Consider the following 20,232-nt stretch of genomic DNA (forward strand, 5'->3'; position numbering starts at 1 on the left):
AAAAAAGTCAAAAATGGGTAAGAACTCAAAAAGTGGATGGTAACAGACCATGAGTCCCAGTGATGACAGAACCTGATGATATTCTAAACAGAAAGAGCTCCCAACCATGCTTATAGCTGTTCCCATCACTTCATACTGGCTCAAAAGACATTCTCAGGTTTCAGAGTGACACACGGAGTGACAGTCCTAGAATCATATTACATAGATATACATGCACATGCGTGGGTACATATACATATGAACAGCAAAAGTGAAAAAAAATGCTAGGATGTATGAAGATTCGGATGGAAAATAATACTGAAAAATATTGTAACACCATTATATACATCATTAGTATAGTCTCACCTTGAGTACTGAGTTCAGATTTGGCCACCCCATCTGAAAAAATATTTAACAGGAATAGGGATGGAAAGAAGGATGGTGAAAATCGGAGATGTGGAAAAGATTCAAATAATGGGAACTGATTGGTCAGAGAGGGAATATGATAGAGAAATATAAAATAATGAATGGTAAAAAGAAGGTAAAGCAAGCATTCCTATATACCAGGGGTAGGCAACCTATGACACACATGCCAAAGGCGGCATGCAAGCTGATTTTCAGTGGCACTCACACTGCCCGAGTTCTGGCCACCAGTCCAGGAGGCTCTGCATTTTAATTTAAGTTTAAATTAAGCTTCTTAAACATTTTAAAAACTGTTTACTTTACATACAACAATAGTTTAGTTATATTTTATAGGCTTATAGAAAGAGACCTTCTAAAAATGTTAAAATGTATTACTGGCACACGAAACCTTAAATTAGAGTGAATGAATGAAGACTCGGCACACCACTTCTGAAAGGTTGCTGGCCCCTGGTATATACCCTTACTTACAATACAAGAATAAAGTAACATTCAGGGAAATATTGAAAAGCATTAAAGCAACAAATTTAAATCTATTTTTATGCCACATATAGTTAACCTGTGGAGCTTACTGCCACAAGATACTATAGAGTCTAAGAATCAGCAGGATTCAAAAAAGTCTCAGGACAGCAGACAGTGGTTAAAAGAAGGAAAAGAGATACAAACTTGATACAACCTTGTTTCCATTTTAGTTTTAACTCTGCTGTGTTTTACTGTGTTCCACTATAGGGCTATCTGATCACCTGTATTCTTATGTACAATGTTAGTACCCTGTAAGAAGTGGGGCAATTTCTTTCTTTGTTTTCATAGGTAGAATATTGCTAATCTTGGCCCAAGTCAAAAGAAAGAATTAATTATTAAATATATTCTTAATTTGAAATTGCTACTAAATGTGTTCAAGTTGTCTCATATACTGCCACAACACAAAGCCTTTTAAAGCAAAGCTGATCTAGCCCAAACCTGTGGCCACGTCTAGACTACGCGCCGTATCGGCGCGTTAAAATCAATTGCTCGGGGATCAATATATCGCGTCTGATCTAGACGGGATATATCGATCCCTGAGCGCGCTTATATCGATTCCGGAACTCCACCAAAACCAATGGAGTTCCGGAATCGACATGGCGAGCCGCGGACATCGATCCCGCTCGGTGAAGATGGGTGAGTAAATCGATTTTAGATATTCGATTTCAGCTACGCTATTCTCGTAGGTGAAATTGCGTATCTAAAATCGATTTTCGCGCGTAGTGTAGACCTGGCCTGTGATCACAGACACAATTATAATTGTTACGTTTTTATTTTACTTTTTTTTTTCAGTCATACTACAGCATCAGCTGGAGAGCCAGCCCTAACTTTGAATCTCCTTTGGTGAACGAACCCTTTCACAGAACTCCAAAGATGTAATTATGTGGGGTCAATGCAACTTTTGCAGTTGATTTAAGGGGGTATTGGAACTGGGCCCCAAGAGAGCTAAGCATCCTTCCCTTCTCTCACATCCGTTTTGGTTGTTCTAAATCATACAGTAAAAGCTGTTTTATCTGACACTTTACCAGCTGAAAAGCTCTAGAAACCAGCATTTCTGATACCCATTAAAAGTCCAGTTGGTGTGGGTCCGGCAGGCTCCCTAACCTGGCTCCATGTGGCTTCCCAGAAGTGGCAACATGTCCCTGCTGCTCCCAGACAGAGGAATGGCCACGGGGGCTCCGTGTGCTGCCCTGCCCCACCCCCTGGCTCTGCAGCTCCCATTGGCCTGGAACTGCAGCCAATGGGAGTTGCAAGGGTGGCGCCTGTGGGTGGAGACAGTGTGCAGAGCCACCTGGCCACACTCCCACCTAGGAGCAGCAGGGACATGTCGCCTCTTTCAGAGAATCGCCTGAGGTGAGCACATCCCATATCCGGCACCCTGAAACCCTCCTGTGCCCCAACACCCTGACCTGAGACCCACCCGCATCCAAACTCCCTCCCAAAGCCTGTGCCCTGCACCTCCTCCCGCACCGCAACCCCCAGTCCTGAGCCCACCTCCTACACCCAAACTCCCTCCATTCGTAAGTATAAGTCTTAGTTAACTGGAATTTTTGACTTACCGGCACCCCCTATCCCCCCAACATGCTGAATAACAAAGCTTTTACTGTATTATGTTTCATATTGTTTCTACAGTAAATGTCATGAAATACTTCCTCACATCTGAAGCCAAGCCAGCTCTTTTACTCTCTGTTATCTTGTGAGTAATTCTGAAGCAAAAAACAAAATTTCCCCCTGAAGAAAAAAGCAGGAATAGAGAAGTTCTGTTTTTTCTCCAACAACAAACCTTAATTATAGGATATTATAAGCTGATAAGCCAAACTACCAGCCTTTGTAAGAGAAAAGACATTTCTTTCATTTAGAAAATGTAGGGACTTTTGCACCTGGGCAAACCAGAAGGTGGTGAAAAGAACTTTTGAACAAAAATCTATTTATTTGACTGGTAGTTTTCAGCATTCCCCTTGCTGTTCAAAGAAACTACTGTATGAACTTGACCTCTTCATTTTTGATTCTGCAATACAGTCATAAACCTCTGTTATGTCATAGGTTGGTATTGTATTTAAGATCCTGGACTGGGACTCAGAAGATCTAGGTTCATTTTCTGGCTCCGACGTAGGCTGTGTGACTTTGGTCAAGTTCACTTAATCTGTGCGTCAGTTGCCCCTTCTCTGTAAAAGGGTGATAATTGCACTTTCTTACCTCACAAGGGTGTATTGAGTGAAGCACTCAAGTACTGCATTAGTGGGGGCCATGTAACTAGAGAGAAGTATCCAATAACTTAGTCATGTAACAGTCAATTGTCTTGGGAACATTTGAGATGTCAAAATGATCCAATCCTGTGTGCAGAATTCTCATTTACTTCACAATTGGGCCCAAAATCAGCATTATAAATTCCCTGCAGAATAAAATACAGATATAGAAGACTGACTAAGAAGTTTTTTAAAAATTGATATATTCCTCACCATCATCCAATTTCAGGCCAGTCCACATTATTTTTCAGACTTAAGTTTTCTTCAGTCCTCTTTGCAGCCTCGCAAATGTCATGAAAGCTCACCAGGTTAAACTCAAGATCTATTCATCTGTATTTTGCCATGATGATTTGGAGGGAGAGTGGAATTCTATTAAAAAATTGAGATACACAAATGCTGAATAAAATTTTTCAAGATTAACCATCCTGGTATTTCAGGAACAAACATTTTCTACCCTGTATTGATAACTCTTAAGCAAAGATTTTAAATATATTTATTGAATTCACTGAATCCATTGGTCGTCTCATGTGACTAATTCTGGAACATGAGGTCTTCCTCCAGTAGGTTCCTATTTTAAACAGGACTGTGTCAATAGAGAGCTGAGCTTAATTTCTGATGGCTGTCCAGCAGCCTGAGTGAAATGTATTGGCAGTCTCAGCCCACTTTCTCGATAGTATGCAATTTGTACACAGCTGCCCCAAGACGGAAGGTATTCAAAATCTTTCATGTAGCACTCACATAATATAGCTATTGGCTACTTACTTGATGTCGTCATCCATGTTATTGGACAGTCAGATCACAAGAATGGATAGTCAACATTCAAAAGCTTTAGCCTCTATTTAAGCTTTGTACTGGGAACATGAGAGAGAAGGAGTGGAACACAGCATGGGAGTCTCTTCCTCCAGCAAAAGTGGAGTTCAGAGTGGAGTCTCATGACAACTCAATATTAAGCTCTTTTGCATGTAGAGGACAGATGTCCAAACCCCCAAAAAATCTTCGTAGGACTCCATCCTTTGTCATTTTCTACTCAAATCATTTCAGCAATATCATCTTTAAAAAGATGAGAGTAAATTTCTTGTTGTAGAATGTAAGCAAAAGCCTAATGGGAAGAAATTGTCTCAAGTCAAATTTTACTCCATTTTTGCTTTATACTCCATTTTGCTAGCTTTGAATTAGTAAGAAGAAATTATAGCCTTGAATTAGTAAGAAGAAATTGTTCTGAGTTTATTCTTTACTGATTGCATTAAATGATTGTTTTTAGAAGGATATAAGTTTTATGACAGAGCCTAGCTCCCGATCCTTGGTGTGCAGTTTCAGCTGGCCACTGGAACTGACCAAGCAACACTAAGGACTGGTAACATAAGATCCAGCTGCAGAACCTTTTGGGGGGGGCGGGGGTGTGTGTGTGAATGGAAGCATATGCTGATTTTTAATGCTAAAACACTGTATTCTCAATAAATGTGGCATATTGCCTTATCCCTTTTAAAAGATTACTTGTGTTTCTTATAAGCATATCAAGGAGACTGGTAGTATACTCCCAGCCTACATCTGAAGTTGATGAGTTTAGAGATAAATAGATAATTAAATAGTGTATACAGGAAATGTTCCCATCCTGATCTCTTTATCCATGTGAAATGTTCCTACTGGGAGCTGAATTTAAGGCATGTAGTCAGTTTATTGATATGTGCTTAAAAAATAGTATGGGGTTGATTGGAATCTTTGTTCCTTTTGATATGTCTTGAGTGGAACAAGAATTGACAAAATACTGGAGTGACCTGTATTGGACAGTGAATTTCAAGGGTTTTCCCTGAATTGGAGGAATGTCTGTCAGGATGCACCTTACTTCCTGCATGACATTAAGCTGAACAACAACAAATCATATCGATTTCTTCCATCCTTAGTGCATTACATATGCTTCCCCATTTAGCTGTTTGGTATGAAAGATAAAAACTTCCGCAAAGATTTTTTGGCATACAAAGGGGGCCAAATCCTGGAGTCCTTATTCAGACAAAACTTTTCAGACTCAACGGAAAGAAGTAAGAACTGAATAAAATTTAAGAAAGAACTTCAGCCATCATTTACCATGATCTCTTGATAAGAAGCATGGATTGCAATTCTGCTCTCAGTCTAGTCATTCTAAATCTAATACTTGTCCATAGAAGTCAATGCATTTACTCCTGATTCACAGCAGCATAGCTGAGGAACAGAATCCTAATTTACTTACACCCCTCTCATCTATGTGCCTGCTGAGGTCCATGGTGGGCTAGATTCTCTGCTGTTGAAGTTGGCATGCCCATTTGCAATTCTTGATATCTCCACGGTTCTTTCTGAAAATACTTTTCTGTACATCAGTATCCCACTGCATAGGTGGAGGTAGAACCCCCATTGTGTGAAAAGCATTCTTACTAGACCATGATCTTGTCAGCTTCGTTATTTGTATTCATTAGATAACAATAGTTAGTCTCTGATATTTAACAAAATACCAGAGAAGTGGTTTATTACATGCATAAATTCAAGAATCTTGGGCTGAACAGAGACTGGATTGCCAGTCACAGAGTCACTCTGGCATCTTGTTCCTATTTTGCTATTCTAGTACTAAAGAGTGGAAATATCTGTGAGCTGTATCAAAACCGTTTCTAAATATTTGTGAACACTGAAAAAAATCATAAACATCAATGAAAAATTAATGGGAAACTGGACATTTCTCACAAGTAACTTTTCCATGTAATATCTGTCATTGCCTGACGCACCCTTTCCTTTTCCTCTCATCTAAGTTGTGTGCTAGAATTGATGATTTAACTGAATTGAGCAGGCCATGAATTCATTCCCTGAGGTGGCAGAGATTTAACTGAGAGCAGAGCCAGTCATGAACTATGCCACCTATTATATTTTAGATTAGTTGTTCTTTTATAGTAATGTCTCTGAAAAATCTTAATATTTTATTTAAATCGTCTGAAGGATTTAGCCACATAATCTTCCATTCATTTTAATAAAAAATATTTTTTATTGTCTGTATTATTGTAGTGCCTAGGAGCTGTTGTGCTAACTTCAAAGGAATAAGTAGCCCCAGAGAGTCAAAGGTGTTAATGTGACCCCATCCCTATACAATACTAAACAGTTAAATATGGTTTCGAGTACCGAGACCTCTACTTATTTAGTTCCTTGGCAAACATACCGTTAAAAAGCCTTTTAATCTAGCACTTGAAATGAAAAGTATTAAGGCTTTCATTTTAACCATATCCTTTAGTTCCTTTTGCTGTCTGACAGCCTCTGAGAGGGTAATAACTCTCCTTTTAGGGGTGAAAAAAGTTAAGTGAAGTGGGTGAAGCTGTTGTTAAAGTTCTATCCCATTCCCTTGAACTAAAGAAGCATGCACACAGGGGGAGAGAAAAGAAGAGCAAAGATTGAAAACATAGATTCCGTCTCTGTTTCTTACTTGCAACCTCACTCCAGGAGAAACAGAGGCCCAGCGCACAGTCTGATCAGGCACTCAGAGACCTGGCAAACTCGCACCAGCAGTGGGCTGCGTAGGGCATTGTTTTAATTGGCCTTTGTGGTCACAGGACTACAATAGTATTGCAAAATATATAGTCATGGCTGGCTGAGCCAGGTGCTTTTTAGACAGAAGGCAAAAGGGAAGAGTAAGAATAATGTGTGGAAGGAAAAGGACACGCCTGGGAAGGGTGTGTGTGACAAGGTCTATATCCTAATTGGTGATTGGATTTAGCTGGATATAGTGGAGGTGGTGATGTCATCTGGGTTCCTCCTTCTGGCCTGGTCTGGTCAGGACATGTTTTAGGATCAGAATAACAAAGGTCCAATGGTGTCATAGTTGATCGTGGGGTCCCAGGAGTTTGTGGGGCTGGCAGCTGTGATGGTGAAGCTTACTCCTTCTTAGTCCACTGGTCTTCCAGCCAGCCAGCATTTGATCTTCTCCTGAACATAGGTGCCAACTTTTCCTTTATGCCAGGAGTGCTCGATCCCCCGCACCTCCACACCAGGCCCCAACCCCCAGCCCTTGCCCCGTCTTTTCCCAACCCTGGCCCCCATTCCACCCCTTCCTCCAAGGTCTCACCTCTGCCCTACCTCGTCCCGCCCCTGCTCTATCCCCACCCTGCCTTTCCCCACCTCTTTCCGCCTCATCCCTTGAGTGTGCCCCATCCCCGCTCCTCTCTCTCCCTCCAGGAGCTGACCTGCACACCGCAAAAGAGCTGTTCGCGGCAGATGGGAGGTACTGGGAGGGAGGGGGAGGAGTGATCGTTAGGGCCACCGTTGGGGGAGAGGTGCTGTGGGGCAGAGAGAGATGGAGGAGCTTGGCTGCCGGTGGGTGCTAAGAACCCACTAATTTTTCTCCATGGGTGCTCCAGCTCTCTGCCCCCAAAGCCTTTTTTTAAGGACCCTAAAAGGGAGTGATGGGTGGAATAGTCCATCTTTTCATTACTGTGTTCACCAATTAGGCCTAATTTCTGACACACCAATTTCGATCGATTGATTTCTGGTCTCACACTTCTCTTGTTTACAGGCATAATTTCAAACAAGAAGGCCTACTACTATAACTCAAGGACTGTGTTGGACTAATTCAGTCTGTTTGTCTCCCTTTTGTACTTTTCCCCCATCAACATTTATTGTTATAGCTGACTGGAAAATTTTATAAACTTTTATTTACTTTCCCACTGTTGAGCTTACAGTTGGGGTAGGCTTGTTAGACCCCCATTATTACAACAAAGCGCTAATCATGGACCCCATGATGTTAGGTTCTGTACAAACATGAGGCTAAATACCTAGACTGTTTGAAAAATCCCACCAAACTATCAGAGGGCATGTTTGTAAGTGTGTGTGTTTGATCTGAAACGTCAACTTTTATCATCTACAGAGTTAATTGTAGCTTCTCCAATGTATTAGATTTTAAAAGACCCATAATTCTAATACTGAAGTGGGTGGAAGGGAGTGGAACTGCCCAAATGACCCTTAACATTCCATTAAGCAGATGTTTTAGATTAAATGTATCATTGGACTATGCCAAAGATGGTGTCACTTGTATAGTTGCTGAGTAGGACATAAAGGACAGTTAAGCCAGGGATGGGCAAACTTTTTGTCCCGAGGGCCACATCAAGGTTGCACAACTGTATGGAGGGTCGGGTAGGGAAGTCTGTGCCTCCTCAAACAGCCTGGCCCCCACCCCCATCCACCTCCTCCCACTTCCCGCCTCCTGACTGCCCCCCTCAGAACCTGCAACCCATCCAACCCCCCACCAGCTCCTTGTCCCCTGACTACCCCTTCCCAGGACCTCTACCCCCATCCACACCCCTGCCCCCAGACAGCCCTCCTGGGACTCCCACCCCCTATTCAACTGCCCTCTGTTTCTCATCCCCTGACCACCTCCTCCCAGGACCCCCCACCCATAACTGCCGCCNCCTGTCCCCTGACTGCCCTCCGACCCACATCCCTGCCCCCTGACAGACCCCCTGGGACCCCCACTCCCAACCCTCCCTGTTCCCCATCCCCTGACCTCCCCGCCAGAACCTCCGCACCATCCAACTGTCCCCTCCTCCCTGACTGCCCCCCAGGACCTCCCGCTCCCTTACACAACCCTCCCCACTCCCCGCCCCCCTACCAGCAGCAGGAGCTCGTAGCTGCGACACCAGGCCAGAGCCAGCTGTGCTCCCCACTCTGCCCAGCGGGAGGGCGGGCCAGAGCGCGGCCTGCACGGCGGCATGTCTGCGGGGAAGGGGGGATAGCGGGGGAGGGGCCTGGGACTAGGCTTCCCGGCCAGGAGCTCAGGGGCCGGGCAGGACAGTCCCACGGGCTGGATGTGGCCCACGGGCCATAGTTTGCCCACGTCTGAATTAGGCACTATTAAATCTGACTGCTTTTTTCAGAGAGCTGACCTGAAGTAGTAATTTGCTTCATTTCTCAGAAAGAGGATATTATCCTTTTCCAGGTTATCAGATAGTTAAAGTCTACTTTCCAGAGTGGATATTAGTCAATGAACCAGCATCCAAATTCTTAGGACAGCAGAACAGGCATTGCAGGAGTCATAAAGCAATATAGAGATTTTTAAAATTGTTCTATTGTCTTGCATGGCTAAAATTAGCCCTGCAAAAATGAAGAATCTTTTTAAAAGGTTCGGTTCCTAAAGATAAGAGTTTAGATTTAAATTAATTGGACCAAATCCATTCCTGGTACAACTGAATTGAATTCATCTCCATCGAATTTGGCAGTTGGTATGCTTTAATTTCGAAAATATTATTTGAGTTTTTGCAAATAAGAATAAACATTTCCCTAAAATCAGTAACCCCCACAATGGGAAAAAATTGTTAGGACTACCTGAGAATAGTTAGTAATCCTGATGAGGAACCATTTTACCCGACTTCTCAACTATAATCTGTACTTTGGCTAACATTATTAAGTATCTCCTTCAGAAGGGTTGTTCTTCCATGCATCTTAGCTCCCATATGTCTTCTGTTTTGCATTTTATTTTGAAATGTGTAATAAATAAAATGATTTTTTTTTTAAACCAAAGCATTGATGGTGCCATTATGACTCATTTGCCTTTCAGTATAACCATCTTATTCACTATGGAACAGCCCAGGATCTGTAATTTGCATGAAAAATATCCCGTTTGTCTTTTCCTCATCACGTACAACCCAAAGTATTTCTCTCCCTTCCAAAAAATTTCCATGAGTTGTGTTGCTCATGAATGCATTTAATTGATCAAAATAGCCCTGGCATAATGCCACCCTTACTATTATGTATACTAAAAGCCCCAAAGCCTCATTAACTGACCCTGCTTCACCAAAGAAACACAAATGACATGGCAAAGTAAAGGAATTTCCCAGCAGTAAGAGAAGAGGACAAGAAAGCAAATGAAGAATGAGGCTTTTCATTAACTGTGTTTTAAACTGTTATAACAGTATCCAATAGTCACACAGTAAAAATGCTAGGAGCAGTTAATAAATTGCATGAAGCCATAATGAAATGCCCAAATAGTACAGATTCACCATGCCTTTCTCGCTAGGTCTGGGTGCAGAAAGGAAATAAAACACAGGTAAAGCCTTGGGGCCCAGTCCTATATTCACTGGGCTCTTGAGATTTCAGTTGAAGTCAATGGAAGTTACAGAAGGCTGAAAACAAGTACCATTTCACATTTTTAAATTTTAGTTTAAATTATGTTAATAGATTATTAATTTAGGCCTTAGTATAGGTTATCTGTTCCAAAATTAATTTTAAATAGATCTATTTTTTTAAAACTCCAGTTTAAATATATTTTTTTAAAATCAGTTTTTATCCACCTTGACTAGAGCAGTCACAGGGCTGCTCTGATTTATGCTGACTGAAACAGTATTGCACTCTGACATACTCCAGAATGTGTCCCACACTGACAACATTGGCTTTGCACCAACCAAGGTTTCCCTTATAAAGGGAGACTCTTCAGTTGTCTCATTAAGGCAACTTTAAGTCCCCATTTGCACTGCTGAAGCAGCACAGAGGGAACTGGAGCAGGACCAAGAATCTGGGCCTTGAACTATCTGCCTTACAATACCCAAATCTGGCATTGTACCCTGCAGACATGCTATGTGCCACTCCAGGCAGAATACTGAAGAAATCTGCTACACAACTAGACCTATATTTTCCCATTCAAACACTTCCAGAATAAAAGAATGCCTATTAAAGGAGGTACATCTACAAGGTACATCTATCGTTGACTTCACAGAGAAAGGAAGAAATGTTTCAATGACACAGAGGGTGCAACTAACGGAGCCAAATCCTGAAGTCCTTATTTCTTATTCATTAATTCTCAAGTAGAATTCCCATGACCCCATGGGAGTTTTCCCTGAGTAAAGAGTGATTAAGAAATAAATAAGGTTTTCAAGATGTGTCCCAGTATTAATTCTAATATTAACAGGAAGCGTCTGGGGGTGAGTTGTGTTTGGGTGTTTTTGTGTAACAGTAGGGGGCTTGGTCCTCAGCTGGTGTCAATTGAGATTGCACACTGACTTTTAATAATGCCACCTTGCTCTTATAAAACCCAGTACTTTTCATCAGTAGATCTTAAAGTGCTTTACAAAGAAGCTCAGTATAATTTTGCCTATTTTACTGATGGGGAAACTAAGGCACAGAGAGGTGAAGTGATTTGCCCAAAGCCTCCCAGCAGGTCAGTGACAGAGCCAGGAAAAGAACCTAGCTTACCCGAGTCCCTTCCTGGTGGTCTATCCACTAGAACATGCTGTCTACCAGTTGAGGATTTGACCCATGGTATCTGTTGGCTTCATGCATCTCAGACACAAGGAAAAAAAATCTATTTTCAGTAAATAACTAGAATCTATGATTTAACCTCACTGTAGTGCTGGAAAACATTTCCTTTGAGTTCTTAAATGCTTTTCTGCTCATTTAATATTACTTTCTGTGAACCAAAATGCATGCCAGAGACATACTGTGCAATCCGTCCATTGCATATCAGAAAGCAGCATGTGTTACTTATCATTCCCTTATGAATGCTACACATGCAACTATTTCTATTCAACAGCAACTCCCTCTGCTTCCCTGCAGACAGTGACCTAAAGTGATTCATTCATATGGCTAGAATTTATTTTTGGTGGGATGCTGGGTTTATGAAGACAGCCAGTGTTTCTAAACAAGTCCAGAAATCTGGAAATGTTTTCCAATTTCCTCTTGCTGAACACGAAAGCTTAGCTCATGAAAGCTTATGCCCAAATTAATTTGTTAGTCCCTAAGGTGCCACTAGTACTCCTCGTTGTTTTTGTTTTTGCTAAACACTGTTATTCCATTCCACAGTGTCGTTAGAAGGAGGTGATAACTAAGGGAAGCAGCTGGAAACATAAGGAAGTCACTCTGAACACTACACTTCAGTCTTCCTTCAGCTGTGGAGGTTACATTCACTACAGAGCTCTTTTCTTCCAACAGAAGCAAATTGGTATGTGGAGTTTTCTGTTTGTTTATTTTAACTGTCTTGAGCTAGTGAGTTTTCCAGCAATATAATTCCTGAAGACAAACAAGCAATATGAGAGAACATCTGCTGACTAAAAGGGTTTCTCTGAAGAAAGGGCTTGATTCTCAAACTTTCCACTACTCTGGCAGCATCAAGGAATCTGAAAGTGGGAGTGAGTTATATTTTTAATAGCTTTCTACTAAAGTGCTTTTACACCCTCTTTAAGTCCCATTTATGGTCCCAGAGTGGTGCAATGTAACCTTCATGTAAAGAATCAGGATCAGTCTCTCTGTCTCTCTCTCTCTCTCTGGGTGCTTTGTGTTTTGACTTTAATGAGTTAGAATTGTTTAGGGATTTCACAGATTTGCTATATCTCTAAACCAATTCCAGTCTCACTGGAAATAAGCATATGGGGTCTGACCCAAAGCTCCCTGAAGTGAACAGAATCTTTCCACTGACAGTATGAGCCTGATCCCAAGCCTTATTGAAGAGGTAATTCTAGAAAAGAAATCAAGAATCCTCATGAGCTCAGATAATCGATTAATACGATCATGCCATAAATCAGAATTGAGAAGTAATTCGTAATGAGCAAAGTCTTGTCCTGCACTGGTGAAGTGACCAAGAAAGTGCGTGTATCAGGGTAGTGGACAGTGGAGGACAAAGTAGACTTGTGCCTATTAGTGTCACTATACAGTAGTACAGGATAGGATTCAATTCTATATTTGCAATAACCACAGAATTGTCAGGTAGAGCTTTTCTAAATGAAATCTAATAAAAACAAAAATTTCACAAAATCAGTTATATTTAACTTAAACTCCTTCCAGAATCCTATTAACTGAATCTCTGAACTAACCATGTAAACAAAGGAAACAGTAAGTTTTATAAACTCTGTACAGAAGAATTTATTTTTTAAACAAAAAGAAGTTATATTGTTGAATTTTTTTTTAAATTATTACGATAGTTTACATCTTTTAGGGGAGAAGAGAGAGAGATCATCAGGCTAAAGAAGAAAATGGACACACCAAATTTGGAAAACTGTAGAACATTGTCTAAACCCCATAGGTCAGATCCTGAAAGCTGGACTCGGCCCTTTTAGGTTTGGTGAGGTTGCTCATGCTTTAATTTATGCATATGCTTACATGCCTTGCTAAATCAAGGCTTGAGAATTCACACAAGTGTAGGAATAGAACGCACCTTGAGAAGTCATCTAGTCCATCTCCCCTGCACTGAGGTAGGATTGAGTATACCTGGACCATTGTAAATATTTAATCATTTGCTCAGGATTTAAACTACTTTGATTAGCAAATTTCATTATTGTTTCACCTGCCTTGGAATAGGAAGTACAAGCCTCTCATAACCTGCTCTAAATCTATCTACACAACTGTAAAACTCTACCTAATTCCCCCTCCTCCACATAAGCCAGGGAAGGGCAGACAGGGCATAGCTCCTATCAAAGTTACTGTCAGCATGTGAGAGAGAACACGGAGTGAGGGAGCTGCCTGCCGGAGATTTGAAGCCTGGACCAAGCTTACTAAATGAGCCAACCGGAGACACCTGGTGCAGGGAAGAAACCTTTAGGACTGTGGTCCCCAAACTGTGGGGCATGCCCCCCTACAGGGTGCTGAGAAACATTTTTGGGTGAAGCAGCAGTGCCTAGGCCAGCCCCACTCTCCCCCCATCTCTGCTCCAGTCCCACTCCCAGCTCTGCACCCAGGCACTACCCTGGCTGCTGGCCCCCACCACAGCCCAGCCATGGTTCTTCTTCCAGTCCCACCCTGAGCCTCGACCCCCACCCAGGGCTCCACTCCTGGGCCCATTCCCAGCCCAGCCCTAGCCCCAGCCCCACTCCCAGCCTTGGGACCCTTACCCTGTCCGTTCCAGCTTCGTAATGGGGCCTAACTGGCTGAACAGGAACAGAATTGGCATTTCCAGGCCAAGGTGGCCAGGCTGCTTGTGATAGGTTTGCTGGGTGTGCCTACAAGGGTGTTCCCTGCTGAGGCTTTCCCAGGACCCACCCTAACCAAGCTAACTCTACTGACCCGGCAGCTTTCCTGACAGCTGAGCAGGTGACAGCCACCACTGGCTGGGAGAGGAGCCCCTGCCCCCACTCACCCTTTAGCTACAGGGGGAGGCTAGGGTTGCTAATTGCACAAAACCAAACACCCTAGCCCCTCCCTGCCCCTTCCCAGAGTTCCTACCCCTGCTCACTATAGTTCCCCCTCCTTCGGTGGCTTGCTTGATGCTCTCCCCGACCCTCACTCACTTTCATTGGGCTGGGGAAGGGGGTTGAGATGTAGGAGGGGATGAGGGCTCTAGGGTGGGGGAGCCAGAAATGAAGGATTCAGGGTGTGGGAGAAGGCTGCGGGTTGAGGCAGGGGGTTGGGGTGAGGGAGGGTGAGGGTTCTGTCTGGGGGTGCGGGTTCTTGGTTGGGGCCAGGGATGAGGGGCTTGGGTGCAGGAGAGGGCTCCAAGCTGGTGGTTGGGGCACGGGCTTACCTATGGCCAGGACTGTCCCTAGGGGGGTGCCGGGCCCAGGACATAGGGGCCAAGCTTCTAATCTGCCAGGGGGGTGCTCCCCGCTCTGGCCCTGCCCAGGCCCCACCCCCACTCCACCCCTTCCCTCAAGGCCCCACCCCTCCATACTTCTTCCTGCTCCCAACCTGCCTCTTCCCACCCCTTCCCCACCCAGTTCTGCATCCTTCCCCGAGCACACTGCACCCTCACTCCTCTGCCCTCTCCCCCAGTGCCTCCTGACATCGCAAAACATCTGATCCGGGGTTGGCGCTGAGAGGGAATGGAAGGTGCTGATCAGCGGGGCCTGCCGGTGGGTAGGAGGTGTTGGGGGGGAGGCAGAGGTTCTGTTGGGGGGAACTCCTCCTCGCCGCACCTGCCTGCCACTCACCTTCCCATTCACCTCCTCAACCCACTCGCCCACCCACCTCACCTCCCCATCCCCCCACCAAAGTGCAGGGCCCAGGGCAGTTGCCCTAATTCACTGTACCCAAGGGACAGCTCTGCCTCTGGTGGCTCCTGGTCAGCAGTGCAGCTGGGGGGGCTAAAGGAGGCTTCCTGCCTGTCCTGAGTCCATGCTGCATCCTGGAAATAGCCAGGAGGTCCAGCTCCTAGGCAGAGGCATGGCAGCCAGCTCTGCACGCTGCGCTCACACTCAGGCACCGCTCCCGCAGCTCCTATTGGCTGCGATTCCTGGCCAATGGGAATGCAGAGCCAGTGCTCAGGGTGGGGGCAGCGTGCGGAGTCCCATAGCCTCCCCTGTTCCTGCCTCGGAGCAAGACCTGCTGGCCGCCTCTGGGGTGCAGGGCAGAGCCAGGACAGGTAGGGACTAGCCTGCCTTAGCTCTGAAGCACCACTGACCGGACTTTTAATGGCCCAGTTGACGGTGCTGACCGAAGTCGCCAATGTCCTTTTTCGACCAGGTGTTCCGGTCGAAAAACAGATACCTGGTCACCCTAGGGGAGGCCTAAGCTACTTCCAGGGCCCTGAGTACTTTACTCTGAAGGCGGCCATATTGGATTAGCTTGGACTCATTCCAGAAATCTATTATAGGAAGTTTCATGAGGAACCATTTCTAAAAGGGACCTGTCACCCAACGGCTCTGCAACTTGGCCACTCGCTGGCTGACCCCTGAAACCAAGACCATGGGTGACCTGATGGATAGCATTGTTTTGGAACAACATTTAAAAATTCTCTCCATAGCAGTACAAGCCTAGGTTTGTCAATTCTACCCACTAACCATCCCAGAGGCTGTAGAAACAACAGAGAGGTTTCTAGAGGCAGAGGCTTCAGACATTAGGATAATTCCTCCTAACCTTCCCCCTGGCCCACAGTAACTCAAGGGTTGTTGGCACTGCTCCAGGTTTCGGCACCCCAGGAATGAGGAGGTATCCTTGGTATTGGGCCCCCTCAAGGAAGAGAGCCTCTACCTTCCTGGAGATCTCCCGTCAGAGGTGCTTTGAGACCCCAGGATCCAAGCAGGCCTTTGTTGACCATTCAAGAGGGGACGAAAATATGTTATTGCTTTAGGCAGCTGGGACATAGGCAATGAGGGTGTCCCTATGATGGAGTGTGACTATCTAGGGTGTTACTTTGGCAGGTAGGGTAAGACCTTAGACTTGCCAGCGAGGAATGCCATAAGACCCTTCCTGGTTCCCATCCAGATAGAATAACCCTGGGTCCTGGGAGCAGTATTGTCCTAGAAGTTCCACAATCAGGAACATCCTATCCTGTAGAAGTAGGAAACTCCTGGACTGTGAAAAGTGTTATTGGTCATCCAGAAGGAATGCTGGGCAGTGAAGCCAGGCATTACTATGTGCATTGGACTCGCTTTTTCCTTGTCACTGACCAAGCGGTGCTCTGATGGCTCCAGATGATGAGAGATTCAAATGCCTGGTTACCCATTGGTGCCCTGCCCTTTTGTTTTCCTGGACAACATTGTCCTGGCAAGAACCACCAGACTGCAGACCTTCTATCCAGGACAGACAAAGATGTGAGCCATGCAGTGAGTGCTCTGTCAGGCCACTCAGAGTGGTGAGGAGTATGTGAGAGCAAAGGGAGTGAGAGAACCTGCCTGACTTGAAGAACTAGAGCTGGCTTGCTAAACCAGAGACACATGGTGCAGCAAAGGATCCTCAGGCAGCTGATTCCATACAAGAAATGAAGCAGTTGGGGTGAGAGGGGGACTGCAGATTCCTGGGGACTCTGGGAGTGATTAGAGAAATGCCTTTTTTGTTTGCATTTTTTTTGAGTAAATAAAGAAAACCAGACCCCCAAAAGGGTTGTGATTGAAGGAGAAAAACAAACCCCATATAGTCTCAGGAGTCCTAAAGAATCAGGTGCAGGGCACTGCAGAGGCACCCTGGCCTCATGGGGATGCTCTGGTGGTGGCCACACTATTACACAGTGCTTAAAGTGGGGGAAGGGAAGTGCTTGCAATGGGTTAAAGACCCTAATGAAGGGTGTACTTTAAGCATTGTCTTACTAAAGCTGCTGCTCTGAGGTTGAGAGAGTCCGTGTCTGTCACCCCACACACACCTTTTTCAGACCACTTTAAGCACCGGTTACTGTAGCTTTGAAGCTTCTATAACCAGCATGGAGTGGGCTCTAGTGTCACTCTTTGGCCTGAGACATAGGATAGGATTCCTTCCTTCCTCCTCTTCAAGTTTGGCACAGCAGCAGAGAGAATTTGGTCCTGAGAGGCTGAATGCATATAGCTGGGTGCATATAGCTGGGTTACTGAGGTTAGTCAGGTTCTTGCCATATATTTCCTCCCAATTCTAGAACTGCTGGGGGCTTTTAATCACTAACGATAATCTTCATGACTAAGATGCTGACTAGTATAGATTCTCCTTTTTACTCTGCACTGTTGCTTCTGATCTGACAAGCTAATGAATAATTTCTGGGATGCTATTAACTACTATTTTAGGAAGCTCATATTTCAGCTAGCTAGCTTGATTCAAAGAGTTGAAGTTATAATTGTCCTTGCTAATAATAAAATCTTGTGTCTTTATGCATTCCCTTCTGACTATGCCAACAAATTTTCCACCTGGATTTCTAGATCTATTGTTACTCTTGTTTTCACCTAAAAAATGGGGCTGTTCTACACCTCCAGACAATGCTAACATATTCTGTGTACTGCTCTTGGTAGAGGCCTATTTATTCATTACCCAGTACGGAATCTGTGCCAACAGCTTAGCTGTGTGTTTCTCGTTCTAATGAACAGATACCTGCCTGACTTTCACTCACTGGCTCCAAGAGCATTTTGTTTTAAATCCAGTCACTCAGAAGCTAACAAATTCACAAGAGTGCAGGGCTACATTATAGCTGCCCCTGTACTCTGTACTAAAGGGAGAAGAGGGTGGAAGTCAAGGCCTTCTCCTCCGGCACCCTGCAACACAGCAAATGCAATATGAAAGAACCACACTGGAGCAGTGTTTACTGACTACATAACAGGCCTAACTTCATATATACACTACTGCTACAGTTGCCACATCTGAGGTACAAAAAACAGGACATGTGGGATGATTCTGAGTCCATAAAACTGGACAGCTGGCAGTGCATATTTGAACATCCTTGCAGATATTCCAGGACAGTTACCTCATAAAAAGGGGCAGTTGTTGGAAAACCTGGACAGCTGACAACCCTATGCTCTGACACAGCTTTGGTGACTTCTGCAACAGAAGACAGTGAGGGTCACTAGAGGGCTCAAACTACTTTAAAGAGCTATTCCTCCATTCCTGTAACTATATACCCTCAGCCCTGACCCTAGCATGCCCCCTTTGCTGCGGCACATGCAAGGTGGCAGGAAGCATAAGATCCCACATCAGCCCTAGGATGCTCCTGTAACTGGGAGAATTCTCTCCTGTCTAGTTACAGCTCCAATACAGCCCCTTACCACCACTAGACTGGCATATGGAGGCTTTACCGCACTAAGATCCTTTCAAAATGACCAGCTCTAACTCAAATGTAACTTTTCTCCAGCGATGGGGTTCAAAAGGATACCGATGACACCAGTTGTTGCAGCTTAGGCTTGCAAAGTTGACTCAGTTGCAGGTAAATCCAGAGAGGTCAGGCATTGTAGCTCTCTGCCATCTCTGTCAGCAGCAATGGGTCCAAAAGGGTTGCAACTCCCTCATAGCTCATTCCCCACAGAGTCACCAATCTTTCCTTCTTTGTCTGCCTTTGGCTTCTCTCTGAACCTGTTTCTCCCTCCCTCTCTTCTGCAGCACTCATCTGCCAACCCAGTCAGCTCCTGCCAAACACGTTATTCCTAACCACCAATTTTTAGTCTCTCTGGCTGTTTGTCCTGCACTGGTAGATGTGGCTAGATCCTTCCCCTTCTGGTGCAAGACTCTCAGGCTTCACCCACAGGCTTCTGCAGAGGTGAAAGAGAAGCACACAGAAAATATTCTGCATCTCTTTTTCTACCTTGGCTCCTCTCATCTGCTCGAGGTTCCTTGGCCACAGGAGCATTTTGCCTTTCACTAGAACAGAAAGATAACGTCATTAATTCTTATATTTTTGCTTGACTGAAGCCATTGAGTGCTGCTGTAGTAACAGGCAGAATGTTCATGGATTCATTATTGCAGGCCCTTTAATACCGAGGTCCTTGCTCAGGTTTTACGTATAAACTGCCCCTGACAGTAGTGAGGTTTTGCCTGCATAAGGATGGAGTGGGTCGGTTGTCCCAGAGACTATAGTAGTTGTTCCTCTTATTTATTTATTTATTTATTTACTTATTTATTTGCTTGGACTCCTATTCTGTTCCCTTGGGCAGGTTAACTCTGCCAAGTGACGTTCAAGGCATCTGAAAAACACCCCTGGACAGCACACGCAGAGAGAGCAGGGAGTAGTGGTGTGTGAGTTGGAGCACTGGGTTATTGCCCACTTCTCAATTACTTTGCTCATTCATATGTATGTACTTTGTGATGAGAGGAAAAGAGCTTTCACTGTTTAATTTACATGATCTGTAGCCTGCTACTAGGACCACAGGAAGATTAAGGGGGACACAGAGGAAGCAGATACTTGGAGCCCTCCTTTGACATTTTGCCCTGTCCCTCTTCGCTATTTCCTCATTTCTCTCTTGTCTTTTCCTCTCCTTCCTTCAAAATACTCTTTCCTCACCATCCTCCCAAACCCCACTCCTGTTCTTCTCCCCTTTACTTCCCAGTAAATAGATATTAAATAGTCACCAGTATTGAGGGCCACCAGCCTTCTTAACAGGGGTGTCATTTGCCATGGGACAAGCGGGGCAGTTCCTCCCCCAGCCTTGGTTTCCCGCCCCCAGACTTTTCATAGGTCTTTGTGCTCCACCTTCCTCCCCCAACTTTTGCAAGATACAATATAATCACATAATATTTTATATGCTGACACAGATTTGCCTCTCCCAGAATTTTTCAGAAAAGTTGCCCCTGCTTCTTGAATATACTTAAGACATTTCACCCTGAGTTCAAACAGTGTGGTCTAGTAGGCGCTAGACTGGCATTCAGGGGGCACAGATTCTATCTGCATCTCTGCCATTGACCTCCTGTATGACCTTGGGCATCACTTCTGTCTCCACTGCCATCCTTCATCAGTCTGGTCTCTTTAGAATATAAGCAG

General features: G+C 44.5%; 1 protein-coding gene across 3 annotated transcripts in view; it reads left to right on the plus strand.

Annotated features, from left to right (window-relative positions):
• CMKLR2 (chemerin chemokine-like receptor 2) overlaps positions 1-20,232 on the plus strand; it is a 40,705-nt gene that overhangs the window by 3,013 nt on the left and 17,460 nt on the right. For 2 of the 3 annotated variants that reach the window (XM_032779242.2, XM_032779239.2), the window contains exons 2-3: positions 1,714-1,796; positions 11,964-12,102. The gene's annotated coding sequence lies outside the window, so the exon portion shown is untranslated. The remainder of the gene's footprint in view (positions 1-1,713; positions 1,797-11,963; positions 12,103-20,232) is intronic. The other variant, XM_032779243.2, reaches the window with a different exon arrangement.

The sequence above is a fragment of the Chelonoidis abingdonii genome, chromosome 10, assembly GCF_003597395.2.
Source record: "Chelonoidis abingdonii isolate Lonesome George chromosome 10, CheloAbing_2.0, whole genome shotgun sequence".
In the NCBI taxonomy this organism is placed as follows: domain Eukaryota; kingdom Metazoa; phylum Chordata; order Testudines; family Testudinidae; genus Chelonoidis; species Chelonoidis abingdonii.